The 18,479-nt window shown below is 41.5% G+C and overlaps 1 protein-coding gene across 1 annotated transcript in view; it reads right to left on the reverse strand.

The window, feature by feature from the left end:
• ABCG2 (ATP binding cassette subfamily G member 2 (Junior blood group)) overlaps positions 1-11,824 on the reverse strand; it is a 65,965-nt gene extending 54,141 nt beyond the window's left edge. Inside the window, exon 1 of the mRNA XM_045536803.1 lies at positions 11,361-11,824. The gene's annotated coding sequence lies outside the window, so the exon portion shown is untranslated. The remainder of the gene's footprint in view (positions 1-11,360) is intronic.
• Positions 11,825-18,479: the final 6,655 nt, after the last annotated feature.

Raw genomic sequence — 18,479 nt, forward strand, 5'->3', positions numbered from 1 at the left:
TCCTTCCACTTAGTAGGATATGTTTTCATTTAATGAAACTACTTGGGTGTTCAGCAAAACACCAATAAAAATGGGATTCCAACTTGTAGCCAATGAAACTCTAAGGTGATTCAAAAGATTGTATTGCAGATTATTTAGGAACTGGAGAGGTGGGAATGGAACAGGGGATGCAACAACTGAGGAGGTAAAGAGATAAGAGTACTGAAGGAAAAGGCAGAGAGAGGAAGTACTTGTCTGTTCTTTGTGGTTTTGTAAATTATGAATGGCGACTGGATTTCAGTAACTGGATTCAATGACCCAGTTGAGGGGTTAGTTCTGCAGCTAACTGACAGTTATAGCTGGTTTCCATAGTTAACAAACTTTGGGACTATTTCTTCAAAGTGGTTTAATTAGAATGTTCCAATATTGTAGGTCCCACATAAAGTAAGAGCCACACCTAGGAAACTAGGCTTTCTTTAACCTTGAGAAGGCAAAAGGCCAACTAAATGCTCTGATGTTAAAAATAACATTTTTATCTGCATGGTAGGTTTTTTTAAAGATGACCCTGAGATACTTACTCTCTATTTTTGCACCAGAAGGTCTTAAAGCAGTAGCTAGACCAAAGGTGTTTCAGTTCCAAACTTGAAAAAAAAGTCCTGCCAGTTATTAGTCTCTAAATACAGTTATTTCCTTTTAATTGCTTTGTAAATCCTCTCTTTCCTCTTCTTTGTTTCTCTAGTTTTCTTCTCTTCAAGTAGGAAATGGTTTTGTTGCTTCTGACCAAGAGAACATACCCCCCCAGCTGTAAAGAATTCAAGCCAGGCCATCCCCTGCTGCGACAATAACAGCTATGAGACATTGTATTTTTTCAGTGTAGGATCTGGACACAGAGAATGACTTTGCTGTAGCTATTCTATATATCAAACAGTGTGGGCATAAAGTTGCTCACCCACAGTTGGCACAGGGGTCCAAGTATACGCAAAGGTTTTGTACATCTTCAGATTTTAGATTCTGGATCAATTGGCCCCACTCGGCAAAGCAAGGAAGCTTTATTTTATTGGTTCTGTTGCCTATAAATAAAGGAAGACAGTTAACAGAGAGTGTTTTCAAGGAATCAGATGACTTTGGTTGCTTTCAGCAGAAGGGGATTTGTTACACTCTCCATTAGAGAAGGATTCATTGTATCATTTTGCAGGCATTGGCTGTGGGGATTAGGATGCTTATGGGAGTATTTGAATTTCATAATTAAAGTAGGTGGGTTCTCTCTGGAAATAGATTTGAAACCAAGGTCCTAAGCTGCCAAAATATTTGCCAGTTAAATACAAAATATGTTTGCAAATCCCACAGAACAGGAAGACCAGGCTGTCTTAAACAATGTTGCTCGGTCTCTTAAAAGTCCTGCCAGTTATTAGTCTTGGCTTTGCTTTCTTAAAGCTGCTTCCTCTTTGGCCAGGAGCTGTCCGCCTTTTCCTGAAGCACATCTAGGGACACATTAGGAAATGTCCAAAGAATTCCTGTAGTTCTTTTTCCTTCAAATTCCACTGACAGAGAACTTGACTGGTGACTGAAGTATAATCACCGATCACTTGTGCTCTTCTTTGCAAAATCATTGAAGTCTTTCAAAGACTCCAGCAGATTGCAACATACCAATTCATCAGTGTGTACATTATCCCTCTAGCTATGGGTTGCTTGACCCTCTAAAAGTTTATTTGGTAAAGCCAAGATTCCAATCGTAAAATGCATAAGCATTAAACCCCTAGGGTATACGTTTTCCAACTATGTTTTGAGTTGCAAAAGTTTTCTTTTTTGAAAAAGTAGGGATCTAAACTTTTCTTTGCACGCTCCCTTCCTATATACACGACTATTACAACTCATTTGATGTTAACAAGAAAAACTAAAAATATAAATGACCCACAGATGCATTCTTCATTCTGAAAATTTTACCCTTCTCTTCCACTTTCATAAGGGTACTTTTATCCTTCTTATGTGGTCATCAGTCCCAGCAATTCTTCCTTTCCAATGTTTAAGGACTCTCTTTCCATAACCTTTGACTTTACCTTCTCTTAACTGTTTATCATTTTTTATCTGTATTGTCTTCTAACCCAGTCTCTAACACTCCATTCTTTACTTTATTTATTTATTTGTTTGTTTATTTATTTATTTATTTTGAGACAGAGTCTTACTCTGTTGCCCCGGGGTAGAGTGTAGTGGTGTCAGCCCAGCTCACAGCAACCTCCAACTCCGGACCTCAGGAGATCCTCCTGCCTTGGCCTCCCAGAGTGCTAGGATTATAGGCGTGAGACACCACGCCCTGCGGAGCATTGAGTTTTACTGAGGGTTTTTCTGGGATAAGGAAAGTGAGTTCCCGTCTTGCATTCCATTCCTTTATCTCCCTAGGGAACAACTGGGAGGGATAAGCATGAGCCATCGCCCTAATCAGGAGTGATAAGGAAAGTAAGTTCGCCTTTTGCATTTCATTCCTTTATCTCCCTAGGGGTCCGGCAAAGGCTACTGCCTAACACACCCCTAGGACGGGGAGAGGGGTGGGTTTTATAGGAGGTTTGGATGGAAGTTTGGGGAGGGTGAATTCTTTAAGCCAAACACAACTCAGAAACAGCCAGATGGAGGAGGTGCATAAAATACCATCCGGAGGAGGGTGCAGAGCTTTCATGGCTCCTCCTGGGGCACCGCTGCCCCTGCATTTTAACGTTTTCACCAACCTGGGACATCTCAAATCCATGGTTTAGGAGACTTCTGGGGGTCCCACGATATAGAGATGATTGATTATGTCATTGGACATTTGTGATTACCTCTGAGAGATAAAAACGAAATCTTAAATCTCCCAACCAGCTGAACAAACCTTCTCTTGGGCCAAGGAGATCCCAGAGAAATCTTAAAACGGAAATCCCAGCCATGAAGGGATGGGAGGGATAATTATCATGTCATTAGCTTAAATCTACATTGCAGCTCACCTCCCCGCCCCAATGGGCTTCCAGGGAGACTCCTGGGAGATCGGCATGTGCAGTAAGACTCAGGTTATATAACTCCCAACTGTCCATTAAAGTGGTTCGATGGAGAGGTTTGAACCATGAGGAGAGCCCGGCCCAGGCAGTATAAAACAGGACCCCAGACCATAACTGGGGCTCTCCTGTTATATGACAGGGGATGTGTTGGTTGTCTGTAGTGAACACATCTTCCTTTACTCAGTAAACTTCACCTCGTGCTTGCTTTACTTTGGAGTGTCTAGTCATTCTTCAGCCAAGAACACACCAAGAACCGAGAACAGACAACTACCACCCGACAGAGGGCTAAAAACTCCACCCGAAGATAACATTAACGTGGCTGTTTTTTGAATGTGGTTCCCATGAAGCACGAAGGTCAATTGCATATGAAATATTAGCATATGGCATGAATATTCATGATTCTCATATAGCTTGTTGAATATGTATATTCAGACACCTCAGCATAAATTCCTGATCCTTTTGTCCTTCCCTCAGAGTACCCCTTTCCAGCTTTCAGACCAGAGGCTATGCTTCCCAGCCTGTCCCAACGGCCATCCTGCAGGCTGCAATCCTTTATAAGTAGAGCCCTCCTTTCCAAATTCACGAACCTTGTCATTTTTCAGTTGACACCTCAATCTCAGCCTCTCTTCCCTCGGTAGAGGTCTGGGGGTGGGGCTGAAAGTTCCAACCCTCTAATCTTCTGGCCAAATCCCCTGGCAAAGAGCCCCCATCCCGAAAACTATCTAGGGTCCACCAGGAGTTACCTTATTAGCATAAGGTTGAAAGGGACTTGTTCAGAATGACAAAAGATGGTCCTATCACCCCAATCACTCAGGAAATTATAAGGGTTTTAGAATCTGTGCCAGGAACTGGTGACAAAGACCAAATATATATATATATATATATTTCTAGCTTTATTGAGGTATACTTGACAATTAAAATTTCATATATTTAAGGGGTACAACTTGATGATCTGATATATGTTTATATTGTGAACTAACCACAACAATCAAGCTAATTAACATATTCATCACCTCACAAAGTTACATCATTGTGTGTGTGGGTGTGTAGAGAACACTTAAAATCTACCCTCTGTTAAATAAAAAGTATAGGATTAGAAGAAGCCATTGTTTTGGACTAAATTTCTGCCCTAGGCCCCAACAGACCAGAGGAAAAAACAAAATGGAGTCATCCATGCTAAAGTTCCAAGTCACCAAACCCAAACTAAGTTGCTATCTGACCTTCAGAGAAATGGGGGGGGGGAGGGAAGAGATAACAGCCAATTTTGCATAGAGGCCAATTTAAATCTGCAATCCAATTGGCATGATAATGAAGTCTGCTTTAATCTTCACACAAAGAGGTAGCCAGGCCTGCATGGTGGCTCATGCCTGTAATCCTAGCACTCTGGGATGCCAGGAGGGGGGATTGCTTGAGGGCAGGAGTTCGAGACCAGCCTGAGCAACAGCGAGACCCCTATCTCTACTAAAAATGAGAAAAATTAGCCAGGCATGGTGGCTGGCCCTTGTGGTCCCAGCAATTTGGGAGGCTGAGGCAGGAAGATCGCTTGAGCCCAGGAATTTGAGGCTATAGAGGGCTATGAATACATCTGTGAACAGCCACTGCACTCGAGCCTGGGCAACATAGGGAGACCCTGTCTCTAGAAAAGAAAAAGAAGAAAAGAGAATAGTTTGGCTGATTAAGAAAGGAGAGTCTGGGCGTGAATCTGAGCACTTTGGGAGGCTAAGTCAGGAGGATCACTGGAGCCCAGGAGTTTGAGGTTTGCAGGGAACTGTGGTGACACCATTGCACTTTGCACTCTTGCCCAGGTGACAGAGAGAGACACTTTCTCAAAAAAAAAGAAAAAGAAAAAGAAAAAGAAAGGAGAGAATGTGCTAAACAGAGGACTTAGAAAAAACATTTTCAACATGTATTTTTGAATGTCCTCGACATGTAAGTTATATATAAAAGAAATAAAACAAATAAAAAATAATTGACATATAATATAGAAGATAAAACACGGACATAAAAAGAACTTGGAGAATTTAGAGAACACTGTAGACTACTTTCAAATGACCAAGATACTTTGGAGAGTAGAACAATTCTCTTACTTGAAGACATAGTCAAACCAGAATTGTACCGAAGGGAAAATGGGACAGGCATTAAATATAATTATCGATGTGGGCCGGAAGGGAAAGTTTTTGTTGACCCTCTATATGAAAGCAAATTTGGCCATTTTTTCTCTTTTCTGTTTGCATGTCAAAAATATTCCTAGGGATTTACAGGAATTAGAGCTTTTAGTGCAGAGCTAGATCCTTCTTAATTTGCTTAAGTTCATGTCATGTAGGGCAGGGGTTGAGCATATGTCTCAGTTTGGGTGGAAAAGTCCCAGTTTATACGTATTGCTCCAAAATAATTATTAGTAGTGGTCTCTTCCTCGCTTAAAGGTATGGTTGTCAGAGCTTTAGATGAGAAACAAAAACAATCATATTCTGGACTCTGGCGCCCTCTTTTGATTAACACACAAAAAAGTTTCTAAGGAAAGGAGGTTTTTTTTTTAAATAGGTTTACATCCGGGCATTTCACATTCTCATAATGCTGTTTCTAAGAGGAGAAACTACTGCAAAACACGAATTCCCAAAGTGGATCGTCTACTAACTTCCTCCCAAAGATCTGAGCTTTGAATTTCATGTCGTTAGACTTGATCACTGACTACCTTTCCTGGTTGCTGCCATCCTTGGGCTCCAGAACCCTCCTCCTGAGTAATCGTAGCTCCTGGTACACTGTCACTCTCTCTAACACTGTGATACTTCGCACGTACGTAAATGATCTTCCCAGCACTCTGGCATCTGACTACCTTGAACTTCTCTTCTCCAGTGACCTTATTCTGCACCCTGCCTCAGCTCTGCACTCCTATGTCATGCCAGAGACTTTGTCATCACCAATCTCGTTGTATACACCCCACCCTCTGACCACCCTGCTCCGTCTTTTCGCCTAACTCCATTGAGTAATGCAACTCCTGCAAACCTTTGACCCCCACCAGGTAGCGCAATGCATTAATTATGCCAATATTTTCACTGTGCTTCACCCCTCACTGCTTTCTTTGGTCACCATACCTGCTGAAGTCCCATGACCATTTATTATAATCACACCCTTGCAAACACCCTCCGCTACTTTGCTCCTCTTTTGCTTTGCCACCCACAAAGCCCAGTGAAATCCACATCTCCCCCCGCTCTATGCTTATACCCCCGCAGTTGAATGTGGGTGGAGAAAAACACCTAAGAGTAATGAGCCATCTGATTTTAAAATGTTCAAGAATCTCAGTGCTGGGACCCTCAGTCATGCCCAGCAACGCATCCTGTATTTCCCTAGCTCCTTCACTCTTCTATTTCCCTATTTCACTGTTATCCCATTTTCTTCAGCTGATAACCTTGTGTCCTACTTTACTGAGAAAATGGAAGCAAGCAAAAGAGAACTTCCAGGTCCCCTTCACCTGCCCACCTACCAGCACACTCTGCCTTCCCTCCTGTTACTCTAACCCAGAGGGACAGTCCACCTGCCCCAGGCGTAAGCCACGTCCTCCACTTTGCATCAAATCCCATTCCCTCTTTCATAGTTCAAGGGCAGCACTTCCCCGCTCCCAGGGCTCCCCATAAGGATGATTTTTTTTTTTTGGAGACAGAGTCTCGCTCTTTTGCCCTGGCTAGAGTGCCTTGGTGTCAGCCTAGCTCACAGCACCAAGCACGGGTACGGGAACCCGGGTAGAAATGGCTCCTCTGTCCACACTGGTCCCAGGTGTTTCTCTAGCATGCTAGACATACTCCTGCCTCTGCTCCCTCCACCTGCAAGGCTTCTGAGACCCTTCTCACCCTGTAACATACTATAATATTTATTTGTTTGTAGTTTATTTGTCTTCCCCCCCTCTAGAAGGTGAGCTTCCTAAGAGCAGGGATTTCCACCTGCCTAAGACAGTGCCTGAAACACAGCAGGGGCTCTGTGAGTATTTCCTGATTGACATGAATCAATAGCTTCATTGACATGAAAGTTCTTAGAGAAGCATAAACGAGTATCTCTTCTCTATTATCTTTACCTACGTCCTGGGTTGGTTGGCAAAGGCGACAGTACATATTTTGGGCTTGTGGGCCATGCAGTCTCTGTCCCCACCACGCCTCTTTGGTCACTGTCGCACAAAGGCAGCCCCGGACAGCAGGCGAATGAACAGGTGTCAGTCACATAAAAAGGAAAGCAAGGAATTGCTGAGGTCCTGCCTGGGAACTGGGAGCCCGAGAAGGGAGCGGATACGGAAAGTTGGCGAAGGGAAATATTTTTCACAAATATGCTTGATACATTTGTTTCTTCACGCCCCCTCACTCCGCTATCACACGTTGACGTCACATTTTCAGTGGTACTTTCACTTTTGAATACTGCCCATTTGAAAGTCCCACAGAACATGTTTGCGAATACAGCCTCTAGGTGGAGGCCTTTCTTTTTGCTCAGTAACTTTGTTTCTTTGTCGGTTTTTGTTTTGTTTTGTTTTTCATTTCAGGAAATGTTTATTGCAAGTCTATTCCATGCAAGGCAACATGCGGGATGCAGAAGACAGATCCAGAGTTAGACTTAGTCACTGCCAACCAGGAGTTTAGAGCCTAGAAGATTTGTAATTAAAAATCTAAATGATCAGACGTAATGAGATGTGGTCTGGGACTTAATGGTTTATTCCACAAATATTCACTGAACGTCCCTGTGTGCCAAGAACTAAGTGTCAGGATTAAAGCTTTGGATTAGGCAAAGATCTCAACCTTGAAAAGATTATATGTATATATATATTTTAGAAAGCGTTTATTTGACGCAGATTTCAGGACTACAACTCGGGAGACAGAGATTCAAGTTGCCCTGAATATATGCTCCCCAAAAGCTCATATTCTAATGGAGAAGACAGACAGTAAGTACGTAGATAAGTGTATAAATAAGATAACTTCAGATAGTGACATGTCCTACAAGGAAATTACATAGAGTAATGGGAGAGCATCCCTAAGGAGATACTATTTAATCAGAAAACTGAAGAATAAGTAGGAGCCAGCCATGCAAATACCTGAGGATAGAGTTGTTATATTTTCTTCTACTGCAGTAAAATATTCATAATATAAAATTTACCATTCTATTCACTTTTCAGTGTACTGTTTTATGGCATTAACTACATTGACATTATTGTGCAACCATCACCACCATCCATCTCCAGAACTTCTTTCACCTTGCACACTGAAACTCTGTACCCATTAAACAATAATTCCTCACTCCACCATCTCTGTAATGGCAGCCATTCTACTTTCCACCTCCATGGATTTGACTGCTCAAGGTAAGTGGAATCTGACAGTATTGGTCCTTTTTGCGCCTGGCTTATTTCACTTAGCATAATGTCTTCAAGGTTCATCCATGTTGTGCCATGTGTTGGAATCTCTAGATCTGGGGCCCAGGGGGGTTGAGTTTTGGCAAACTCCCCAGGTGACTTTTAAGCAGGATAAAGTTTGAGAAGCATACTCTAAACCATTCTTTCCTGGGGAATAAAGACCTTAATGGAGGCAAACTTCAGATAAACACGAGTAATTTTGACCATGTAAGGTTTAAGACCAGAGTCCACGGGAGGGGCAGCGCAGCCAAAAGTCCAGGCCGGGCCGGTGCGACTAAAGTACCCTCCCGGGTATCAAATGTAAGGTTTTTTTGGATTTGTCGCTACCAGAGAAAGAAAGATGAGTAGAGTTGAAAGGGATAAGTAAAGAGGTTTTATTGGAGTGTTTCGGGTGAAGGTAATGAATCCCGAGAGGGGCCCGGGTGAGATTTTCGGGTCTCAGGAGAGAGAGAGAGAGAGAGAGAGAGAGAGAGACCCGAAAAGTCACCCTGCCCAGAAGTCTGAGTGGGTTTATATATGTTTTTAGGGCTGGGAGATAGGGGTTTTTTTGGCGGGAAGATTTCAGTGTGAAGAGTGAGGAATTTTTTTGTTGAAGTTTTAGGGTGGGCAATGAGGAATAGGAGGGGCTTCTTTTTTTTTTATTAAGGAAGGGAGGGGTGCCTGCCACCAGCCTTACAGACCATAGAACTAGAACTAGGATTATTTTTAATGCGAAGTTTTCAAATTATGACATAAAAAGAAAACAAACCCTGGTGCAGAACAATGTAGGTCATCATAAGAAAACAAACCCTGGTGCAGAGCAATGTAGGTCATCACAGGTTTCGAGAAGAGGACCGGGCAAGGAAAGTACAGGATACACCTGGACTTAGAGTAAGCAGGCTCAAGAGTTCAAATCCCCGCACGCCCACCTAACCCAGCTGTGTACCTTTTGGCAAATTGCTGAACTGGAGCCTCTGATTCTTTGTTAAAAATCTAAAGGAACAATCTCCTTGACTCATACCCCGGGAGTGTTGGGAAAGATCGAGTGGGCTAATGAATGGGAGGACGGTGTGGTAATCGAATTTCATTTTCTGCTGTAACTCTTGACAAAGCAATGAATGCATCGTCTCTTCTCCCACTCAGGAAGCGGGTAGGATTTTGAGGCTTGCAGCGATGCAGCAGAACTCTGTTTTCTATTGCATGGGCTGCGGGAGGCAGAGAGCTGGACTGAAGCCTTACGCTGGGCTTGAAAAGAAAGGAAAGTGGCCTCTTCTGGGGAATGTGGCCAGAGAGTTGGCAGATGATGGTAGGAACCAGGTTATACGTCTCTGTCGCTCTACAGTTCCCGTCCCCTGCAAAAACTATCATTTAGACCCATGAGAGCTGAGGCCAATGTTCAACCCATACTCGCTTACTGCCCACCAGCCGTTTGCTGTTGGGTGGGCTGGTTACAGCTAGCTTGTGTTCTGATCGGTCAATGCTTGTGCTACAGAGTTAAGTTTTTTAATAACACCTCTGGTTACACCCCATAACAGAAGGGGATGCTATCTGAAGCTTAGTTCATTTTCTTCTTTTTTTAGTAGAGACGGGGTCTCGCTCTTGCTCAGGCTGGTCCCGAACTCCTGAGCTCAAGCGATCCTCCCGCCTCGGCCTCCCAGAGTGCTAGGATCACAGGTGTGAGCCACCACGCTCAGTTCAAACAGAAAAGATTTCTGTCTGTCCGGGACCACTGGATGGATTCACACTGGGCCTCACTAGGCCAGTTCACTCTTCTAACTATTCCACTGCGCAGTCCCTCCTTGGTTTAATGACAACGACGTAAGCATGTTCATTAGAACAACAAAACTTGCAGCCTAACCTATTCTGTCTCCAGCACGTGTCTTGAACGAAGGAAGATACAAGCTACTACTCTGGAACCGCCCCCTGCATGTGTGGGAAAGAGTCTATTTCCAGGCTAGCGTTTCTTTTATTCACTATGTGAAGCTGTGACTCCTGTCACCTCCTGGACAACACTTTCCTTTCTCCCCTGACCCACCACCTTTTGTTTTTTTTTTTTTAATAACAAGGCGGTGCTTTTACTCAGATCTTTCCTCTTTTTGTTCCCATCGCTGCTTCCTTCCTTCAACGAGGGACAGAACAGGTGTGCTTCCTCTCTGGTCATTGTTTGTCCTCTTGGCTTGCAGATACATGTGTGTTGTTTGGGACAGGGAGCACACTCGGTTTAAAGAGGGATGTTCTCAGGCCTCTCACGAGAAGATAGAATACCCCAATTATATTCCTTATTCAAAATGATTTTCAACAATGTGATGGATGCCTATGCCTTACAAGCTTCAATTCCAAAGGGTAGGAGAAAGAAACCAGCCATTTTTCTAGCCTGCATTATTTTTAATTGAAGCTAAAATGTTCAAAGTGACCGCCAGCCGCAGCAGATGCGACAGGATAGGGACAGTTAATCCCAAAATTCCAAAAATTACAAAAAGGCTTCTGGCTGTGCTCAAAGTGGCTGGAGAAGCCCTCAATGGGGGTGACCTGGCTCACCATAACCCCCAAAACGTAGAGACAGTTCATCAAAGTAGGTACAACCAGGGCGGAGCTGTTGTCTGATTTGCTTTTCATGTGCTCTACATAAATCATGCGCTCAGCCAAATACCCGCATCCTGCCTGTATCCCCTAATCCCTTCCAAAAAAAGCCAAAACTCTAGAGGGTTTAAGCCCCTGTCACTCAAGCTGTGGTTATGAGGGAGGTCCTCAGACATGCAGAATCTCAGCCCACCCCAGACACACTCAATTCTGCTTTCTGACAAGGTCTCCAGGTGATTCCAATGCACGTGGAAATAGGAGACGCACTGGCTTGAGTGACACATTTATACATGGATCGAATTCACAGATCGAATTCACAGATTTCGATTTCACAGATCGAAAAAGAATAAAAAAGTAAGAATCGAGGCTTTCTACTCAGGGTGAAGATTTGAACAAACAAAAAACAAACGACCCACCTCAATTCTGACGCGTGACGTTGGAAGCAAAGTGGCGCAAACCTCCGTGCAGAGGCAGTGGTGATAACCGAGACGATTTCCACACTCGTGGGTTTTCCTGGACGGTCTCCAAGCAAGATCCAGGCCTACGAAACAGGCGAATATCGGCCCAGGAGCTCCCCTTCCTGCCGGCTCTCAGGGGTCAGGAGAAAGAACCAGAGAGGAAACTTGTCAGCCCCCAAAGCAGATCGTGCAGCAGCTACTCGGGAGGGCTGCGGCTTTCCAGATCAACTAGCCTTGAGGAAACGTCCAGACTGAAATTAACAGCTCTCATAGCTCCCCTGAGTTCCCTTTTCCCCCACCACTAGCTAGGGATCGCTCACGTTGCTTTCTCGACCACTGGGATTCAAACTGACAACCTAATGCCTCCAATCAGCTTGGGATCCTTTAATGGCGTTTCTGGCTAAGGGGATAAAAAAAAGGAGGAAAGTCATGAGTCAGAGAAATATATTTATATCTTTCTCTTTGTGCAGCAGAATCCGATGACAGGATCTCCAAGGCTGACAGCAACTTTATTTTGGAAACGGAAGGATCAAAACCAATTCCAGCCAATGGTTTTGCTCTGTGTGTAAACTTCCTGTCTTTTGCTAGCCCGGAGGTAACTGACGATCTCTTTTTGCAGGCCCTGCCTTCTAAGCAAGAAAAAAAAAAAAAAAAAAAAACAAAGCAAAAGAAAAGAGAAAGAGAAAGAAAAAAATACAAGCAGGAAGATGACACAGATTTGAAAAAGCAGCAGATGCAACCCAGGCAGAGTTTGGTTTCAGTGCAAAGGCGCAGCAGAGATTGCAAGAGGAGAGAAGCTGTACTTGGAGTGCGCTAGCCTTTCAGTGTTATCCTGTCCAAAACCAGAAGTAGAATACAAAGTTAAGACTGTATTAAATTGGAATTTCATATTCTGAAAATATGGTAGATGTTAAGTGAAAAAATATAACATTTACTAACAGTGAATTTCTAATTCCTCTCTTTACTGGCCTTCCCAAGTTATTTATTTTTTTTACTCTCATCCTCTAGGAGATGGTATTGACAATTTTTTTTTTTTTTGAGATGGCATCTCGCTCTGTTGCCCAGGCTAGAGTGCAGTGGCGTCAGCCTCGCTCACAGCAACCTTAAACTCCTGGACTCAAGTGATCCTCCTGCCTCAGCCTCCCGAGTAGCTGGGACTACAGGAATGGGCCACCGTGCGCAGTTAATTTTTCCTATTTTTAGTTGCCCGGCTAATTTTTCTTCTATTTTTAGTAGAGATGGGGGTCTCACTCTTGCTGAGGCTGGTCTCAAACTCCTGAGCTCAAGCGATCCTCCCGCCTCAGCCTCCCAGAGTGCTAGGATTACAGGCGTGAGCCACCGCACCCGGCCCTGGGATTATTCTTTATTCCAGGTAGAAACAAAGTTTAGAACAAACCTGGGAATAATATTTCTGCCATCTCTATGGATATTGCTGAAATTCTATTAAATGTGCTGTACCTTTTAAATTCATAAGGTTAATTACTTCCCTTTTGAAGGGAGAGGGAGAGTAAATAGTATTTGTTGGTACCTACTAGGTACTGGGGAATATTCAAATCTCATCTCATTCTTTATCATAAATATCAATAAGTGTGAAAATTATTTATGGAATATGACTGTGATCCTGGGTGATGATTTTCCTAGTTATTTCGCGGTTGATCATTTTGTCGTGATGGGAGCAAGGGACAAAGCAGGGAGTCCTGTGCCCTGCCTGGTATTTAATGGAGAAAGGAACTTGTGCATGAGGCTAGTACAGTAGTGCCGCTGTACATAAGCAAGGCCTGAGGTCGGGGTGAGGGGTAGGAACAGATCCACAGAAAATTACAAACTTTAAACAGTGACATGTTTAAAAGAGGTTCTGACACAACTATAGAGATGGCAGAAATTGCATTCCAAGGTTTATTGTAAACCAGATAAAGCTCAGCCAGGTGTGGGAGCTCACACATGTAATCCCAGCACTTGGCTGAAGTAGGAGGATCGCTTGAGGCCAGGAGTCGGAGGTTGCAGGGAGCTATGATTGCACCACTGCACTCCAGCCTGGGCAACAGAGTGAGGCATGGTCTGTCTTAAAAAATAAAATAAAATAAAAATAAACCAAATAAAACTAACTTGGTAAGTACGGTTTTAAGGATACTTAAAACATATACATTAAAAATAAATAACCATGATTCTAGGGGTCAGCTAGACGATGCTGGGAGAAAAGGTTGGGAAGACCAGACTAACACACATGACCTAAAAAGTGCTAGCTGAATGTCGTATTGGTTCAGGTTTGGCTTTTGCTAATAGATAAGAAGGTACAGTGCACAGATACCCTATAAAGATATACAACTGTAATGTACCCGTAATAACTAAACATTAAAAATTGAAAATAGAAGGTATAGTAGATTTCCTCCTCTATAAAAGTGAGAACTAGAAAGGGTCCCCTTCGGGGTGGTTGTGAAGAACAAATGAGGCGATGTGTGCAAAGGAGCATGGCACAGACAAGACCCTCAACACTCATTTCCCCTCCTCCACCTTCTATGGCAGCACTGCTCTTTTCGGTTTTCATTTTCTTTAAATGAGTTTCAGAACAAGACTGTGAACTATATTTATACTAACTTGTACTTTACCTAATGGACCCACCAACCTGAAAGTAAGGAAAGTATAATTCAATGCATTAATTTTCTCACTTAGCCAACATAATGATTGCTCCTCATTGCTAAACATATAGTAAGTGCTAGGTATGGAGTTTGAACAAAACAGGACAGGTCTCTGCTGCCAGTTTACTAAGCCACATTCAGGGAATACACTCTGTAAGAGGTCTTTGTCTCTATGGAATGCAAACTATTATTAATACATTTTATTCAATCAATAGGACATTAAAAACTGCTTGTGAAATGCATAATGCTAAGTTCTGCAGTAGCACTGCCAAACACCTGTTTCTAATTTTTAATATATGGAAATGCCACATGAAATGTATCACAAAATTTCTGGAACGACAGGCAAACCATTGTAGAAATCGTTGTGACCTTTTTCCTCTGACATACCATCAAATATTTTAGGAAAGTGAAATAAAACAGATGAATTTTGCTTTAGATCAAAGCAAAATGATTTGGGCCGGGCGTGGTGGCTCACGCCTCTAATCCTAGCACTCTGGGAGGCCGAGGTGGGAGGATCGCTCAAGGTCAGGAGTTCAAGACCAGCCTGAGCAAAAATGAGACCCTGTCTCTACTAAAAAAATAGAAAGAAGTTAGCTGGACAACTAAAAATATATACCAAAAAATTAGCCAGGCATGGTGGCACATGCCTATAGTCCCAGCTACTCGGGAGGCTGAGGCAGGAGGATCACTTGAGCCCAGAAGTTTGAGGTTGCTGTGAGGGAGGCTGACGCCACGGCACTCTAACGCAGGCAACACAGTGAGACTCTGTCTCAAAAAAAAAAAAAAAAAAAGATTTGAACAGGTAAGAGTATATCTTTTTTTTCCCCAAAGATTCTTCACATTAATTCTGCAAACAGCTAGAATTTGAAATTTCCAACTATTCACTGACTCTTTAGCACTGTTTCATAGGGTTCACAGGATCACATACATAATGTTGAACAGTCTGGATACTAAATAAGTACAGTCAGATTTTAAAAAGTGTTTAATACATATATTTTATTAGAATGATATTTTGAACACTGAGATGTGATTTTAGTCTGCTCACAGTCACTCTTGATGCATACATTGAAAAACAACAGTCAAAGCAGCAATGACATCAACTCTTACAGGAGTTGCTATACACTCAAGTAGCACTTTGGTAAATTATGAAACAAATGTACACAAGAGCACTTTAGTAGAAATTAAATTAATTTGGGAAACACCAGGCTGCTAAATTCTGTACTGGAATCCAGTTCAGATAAGTCATTCATGGAAGTGGAAGAATTCCACGATTTCACAGCCCAGGACACTAAGTATGGCCGTTTCAACTAATAACCAACAGGAGCTGCCAGAGAGTTGACTGGTCTCATCCCAGATGCCAACAGCAACAAGCAGGCCATCACCATTTGGCTTGTTTACTTTGTCAAGACATCACTGTATTTCTGCCTAAGTCACCCGTAAGTGAATCTAATAAATACAATAAAATGTCACCCAACCAAAATCTCATGTCACTTTTGACAAGCATGGCTGTACGAGAACCATGGAGGTGCTTAAAAAAAACCCCAGAAATTCATGTTTGTGTTGAACTGTTCAATGCTACACTTTAACTTCCCCCTGCCTGCAAGCGTTTTCTTACTATCATATTGCCATGAAATGAAATCCATGTCCATTCTTAGAAAGGAAACTAAATGTCCTGTTTGATATTGAAGAGTTAGCATAAGCTTACTCATTCTCTGCCAAGAGGCTAAAAAAAAAAAAAAAGAATCACATTTCACTTAAAAAAAAATTCTTTTAAAATGATGTGCTCATAATTGAAGTCATTGCTTTTTCTTTTTTTTTCTTTTTTCTTTTTTTATAAATCTAGATTCCTTTTTCTTGTTCCAGCTCTTCTATGGAACATTGCTTTTTAAATGTAAGAATATGGAGAAAGTTCACATATAGAGTACAAACAATCAAAAGCGATCCCTTCAAAATTGATTTTTTTTTCCCAGAAAAATGCACAAGGCTTTGAAGTACTTAAGAAACACAAAGATCTACAACAAACAGCTGGTGGGCAGCAGGGCTGTCCTGTTTACTTTTGAATATATAAAGTACTTAAGCACTTATGGAAAATGACAATGATTTTAAGATATTTCACCAAATAAATGGTGGCAAGCAGTTTGGCAACACGTTAGAAAGGTGATTTATATACTACACATAAATGAAAGGCAAAGATAAATACAACTGATCTGTCTTAATACATTAATATAATTTACACTGTACCTATACACACAGCAAATTCACAGTTACAACTCAAAAACTATATTTAGAACAGTCCTTTTTTTTTTACTACTATTTGCATAATTTCCAGTAATAGATTTAGAAGCCTAATACATGTATGCTTTATCTTTTGTGGATTACAATAGTCTACATTTTAAATTGTGCTTTAATTTTGTGGCATGAACAACGTAAACTCCAGTACCGTGTGCTTTATGCTTAGTCCAAGTTAAGTGGCTTAGGGTTTCAAAAACTTTTCTAGGTGAAACGGTCAAGTCCACCCCAGATCCCCATCCTGCAAATTCCTCTTTGTGACATCTGCCCATCTACCTCCAGCCACCAAAGAGCCTCAGGCCTTGGAACTTGACCACCTCACTCCCAACCTCAGTTTGAAAGTCAAAGAGAGAGGAGGAATAATGTGAAGAATTCAAAACAAAACTGAAATCTGCATCTTCTGAATGTCATTTTGTGCTTTAGAGTTTTCCTTTGCCTGTTAGCTTGGAAATTCTCCATGCTAAACGTAGCTTTCACATTTTTGTTCTAAGACCTCAGAGCAAGACAGTTTCCAGCTTTACTAGTCTGTCTTTAGTTCCTCACCTCTCAGACAATGAACAGAAGACAATCACCTTTCCTGTGACGTCCTTCTTTCATCTAACTTCCTTGGGGAAAAAAATAGAAATATTTATTTAGCACTTTTTTTCCAAAGGACAATTCCTGATGAATATAGGCAGGAAAACTCAAGATTTATTTTCTTCCATTCCCAAAAAAAGGTGAGAAGGTGTGAATATTTATATTGGGCCCTTTTCCTTTTAATCAATCTTTAAGTAATGCTTAAAGAAGAAAAAAGTCAACTGTGACAACTGAGAGTTGAAAGAATATTCTACATCAACGTTTTCTTTTTGGTTTCTTTTTCTTTTTTTTCTACCACAAAATTCCATGTCATTCTTAACATTCAGGATTTTTTTTTCACATCTTATTATTTTATACACAAATAGTCACATAGCAATGCAGCTTCAACATGCTGGCTCTGTTCCTAGGTTTTCCAGATAAACTACCCACCATAAATCATGCCCTACAGCCATTTTTAATCTATTTCCTCATTCGCCCATAACCACTCGTTCTCCACTGTAGGAAAACTGCCCTCAGTAGGTCAAAAGTCCTTATGCAATCAATGTATCAATACGTCAAAACTAATTGCTTAAGGAGTTATGCAAGATTGTTCCCTTTCATTTTATATTACTCCACAATTTACATATGTACACACACCCACACATAAAACAAATTTACATGGCTTGCAGAAATAAACTGCAGATACGATTCCAAACACACCTTTAGAAATTCACATTTTAACAGAAAACTTACATGCAGGTAAAAAGAAGTATAGTTTTATACTCCTACATTCCACAGCAAGCTGAAATATAGAATGTTTTAATGTTTGTTTTAGATGTATTCTAAGTCTTAGGAATGAGCAAAAATGAGACATAAACCTCAAGCTCTGTCTATGGCAGCATCAGTGAATGTGGCATTATTTTTACCAGCAAATTATTTCACTTGTTTACTCTATACAGAACTGTGCTAAACACATACTATATACAAAACACAAAACATAGAGGTAACAAATGAAAACTTTATACAAAATACTCGATACCGTCGGTATTTAAGTTTGTATCGATTTGGCCAAAAGACCCATATAACCTGTGCTTTCTTTTCTGATATTAACACATTCATTGATTGCCACACTAGAAAAAAATTTTTTTTTCCCTTGGGGCCACAGTGTTTTATTACGAAAATAGAATAAAAACTTCAAAAAGAAAATGATCCTTTCTAATTTAATGAAACATTTGTTATTTTTTATCATTTTCTGTGCGTGAGTTATGTGCAATTAAATTGTCAATATTAATTGTAATAATAATAGCAGCAACAAGTAAGATTTTCATGAACCAAATACAGGGTTTTGCCCAGGGGGCCACCAATCATGTGACATGTATGCTACAGCATGGGCACGTGAGTTGCCTGTGTACCATGAGGCTCCCACGGTAAAGAGATGTGTGAGTTAAATATGCTTCACGAGGCCCTGGGCTCAAAACCAGCGTGAGTTAAATATAACTACATGGCAGTACTGTATTAAGGAATAGTCACATCTATATAGGATTCTTAACTATAGAAAAATAGGAATGCATGGGGCTGGGGGTTGGTGATACAGGTG

The sequence above is a fragment of the Lemur catta genome, chromosome 24 (assembly GCF_020740605.2).
Source record: "Lemur catta isolate mLemCat1 chromosome 24, mLemCat1.pri, whole genome shotgun sequence".
Lineage (NCBI taxonomy): Eukaryota > Metazoa > Chordata > Mammalia > Primates > Lemuridae > Lemur > Lemur catta.